Source organism: Tasmannia lanceolata, unplaced genomic scaffold (genome assembly GCF_043159265.1).
Source record: "Tasmannia lanceolata isolate RefF3 unplaced genomic scaffold, GAP_Taslan_0.1 ptg000012l, whole genome shotgun sequence".
Taxonomy (NCBI): Eukaryota; Viridiplantae; Streptophyta; class Magnoliopsida; order Canellales; family Winteraceae; genus Tasmannia; species Tasmannia lanceolata.
The window spans coordinates 1,460,321-1,463,236 of NW_027518689.1; the positions used below are offsets into that span (position 1 = coordinate 1,460,321).

At 43.6% G+C, this 2,916-nt stretch overlaps 1 non-coding gene across 1 annotated transcript; it reads right to left on the reverse strand.

The window, feature by feature from the left end:
• Nucleotides 1-2,022: 2,022 nt before the first annotated feature.
• Nucleotides 2,023-2,220, reverse strand: LOC143888993 (U2 spliceosomal RNA). The gene has a single exon (XR_013254623.1). It is a non-coding gene; the product is annotated as a U2 spliceosomal RNA (small nuclear RNA).
• Between the last annotated feature and the right edge of the window lie 696 nt (nucleotides 2,221-2,916).

The following is a 2,916-nucleotide window of genomic DNA, read 5'->3' on the forward strand; positions in this document are numbered from 1 at the left end:
CTGGGAATACCAAAAGGACGACACCCCTTTTAATATTCCAGCCAGCATTTTTTATTGAAACCAGTGTTTAAAAACGCAGATTTGACGCGGAACGCGGCCAGGAAAAATCCTTGTCGACTCAACGCGGACGCGGCCAAGAATGCGGTTGACGAGGTTGATGCGGTTATAACTTGGGAGATTCGAAGGAGTTTAATGACTATGTAGGGCAAAACGCGGAATGCGGATGTGGTGCAATGCGGAACGCGGCCAAGGCAAAAAGGAGTCGACTCGGGGGAGTTCCTTGTCGAGTCAAGGAGTTTTTGAACACTGATTGAAACAAACAAGAGCATACAGCCAAACTATTAGTAGTCCAAGTAATTGTGAGTGCAGTATTAAAGTGTAGGGAATTACTAGCGTCCATCGCAAAAGGCATTTTGCGACTGGTCTGTCGCATGAATGAAGACAACAGCTTTTGTCTCCATTCACGAGGTGGCGAGTCTGACATGCGACAGACCAGCCGCGAAAAGCATTTTGTGATGGACCTTAGCAAATCCCTAAAGGGTATTCCAAAGGTGGTTTCAGAAGTTTATTATTTTTGAAAGAGGGTTACCGGACATGCCCTGTGTCGCGGTGACATGCGCCTCATGGGGTTGACCGGGTTTGACCCTTTCGGCCCACTTCGAGGGCCGGTTCGAGCCCTTGCCAACCAGTTTTTGGCAAACAGAAAATGGTTCCAAGTCTCTCCTAACCTGGGTAAAAAATTCGAGGGCATCGCCTTCCGTTTTCTAATCTGATTTTCCCACGACAAACCTTTTGGAGTTGGTGGGACCAACCCTATCAAGATATTATTTAAAGTGCTGGGCCCCACCGTATGCATGTATTTGCGTGGAGATGGTGGGCCACTCATGTGTGTAAAATGGTGGGCCCAACCATAAACAAAGTTTTTGGGGAAAGATAGTGGGCCCTACAATAGTCACATGAGATTTAAAATGGTGGACCCCACCCATGATATGGATGGGTGTAAAATGTGGGCCTCACCTTATCAAGACATTTGTTATAAAATGGTAGCCCCACCTTAAGAAAATCCACAGCATATAAAATTCCAATAAAAATTCAAGGGAAAATATTTTCCAAAGAAATTTTCATGGAGAGAAAACAAATAAAAGACTTGGATTGTTCTTCCTTCAGTTCTTGGTAGTTAAAACATTGTGTTTCTGTCAATTGGGTTCAGAAAAACAAAAATCTGATGCTGTCGGATTAGAGATTGACTAGCAAGGCGATAAACGGGCATGATTAGGTGCACACTTCGGAGGTCATCTGGACCGTTGATCTAATTGATCATCATAAGATGGACCATTGTGCCAGATCTAATGTCAAAAGGAGATCTCAATCGCAAGATTAAGTGGTGAAAAAAACCAATGGATTATTTACGTCTTAAAAGAAATAATTTTCATCATGCTTGGTCAACAGTCTAGAATCGAAATCATCCGATGAGTGTAGGGCCAAGGAAGTTAGGCCATCCATTCAGGTAATTGAGACCGTTGATCTTGTAGATCATTGTAGGGTGACCCACATGGTCTTTAAACACGGCTTGATGGATAAAAGGGCTAGGATCTTTCAAAGGTAGGGTCAGCAACAATGGGGCCGGAGTGTTTGTGTGGACTCAAAATCCAAAACAAACAGAGAATTCCAAAACAAACAAGGCCTTTATAACTTGGATAAACGTATACAAGTGGAGCCCACTTATTCAATGATCCAAACCGTTTATTTTACACTCTCATCGGTGTGGATACCTCCCCAAAAGAAATTCCCTCTAATGTCTGATCCTAGCCATTCATACAATAGATGTGGCCTAAGATGGACGTCTCAAAAAGTCCAACAAATAACAAGGACCCACCTAGAGTATTATATGTCCAGCCTCTATGAGTACTCTAGCTATTTTTTATTGTAGCGGCATGTAGCTAATTTTGAGAGACTAATGTCAGAACCTTATAGTGCTGTTCTTCAAGCCCTCATTAATAAAATGCTTGAGAACTGGTTTTGGTGGGGTGCGCCAGGCCCATGCAGTAGTGCAACGCATGAGCGACACATAAGGACCCCCAATAGCAAGCTACTGGTAGTGGGCCCTCCCCCTAAAGAAATTAGGTTAATATCATGTGGTCCGATGGACCACGTATCAGATATTAAACTGATAAGAACAGATACTACACTTGATCTTAGCCAAAAGGCCGAGAAAGGTATGCTTATTCCCTATGCATTCGGCTCATTTTATACACGAGAGTTCCTCCTACTCTTATTTTCTTTTCCGATGTGGGACTAAAGAGGACCAGATGAGAAGAAAAACTAGCTGCTTTTACATTCACCCGTTTTTTATAGCTTGGGCCACCCCCATTTGGTTTGTTTATGACTACTCTTTTAGTCTTTTACACTAGATGGAGTGACCCATGGAAGTAAGGGGGAGAATATTTCATGTCACAATGTAAAAGGCAATGTTTGGGATTGGCATTGAGGGGATGAGAGTAAGATCATGACCGTTGATCTTAAAGAACGTCCTGGTCTTCGTCCCATCTTGAGAGAACATCCCATCGTAAGGTAAATGACTATAAAGGACATCATCCCATGGTTAATCTTTTCTTGGCGGAACGCCACGGTCTTGGTCCCATCTTGAGGACTCATGGATCAAGGGCTTAGATCATTGGATTGAGTTGTTCTCAATGAGGGAGCCAGGAGTTTACACTTGGGGCGCCGGACTAGTTTACACTTTGCCTGCATTGGTCATTGGATGTGGCCGGGGGATGGGGGCTAACTAGGGTTGCAAGTTAACTCCCATCTTACCTTACAAAAACAAGGGATTTTGCAAGTCATTGGGGGCCGTGGCCATATGTACGGGCTTATGATTTTTGTTTGGATCAATTTGATTTGATCATTTAAGGGCAC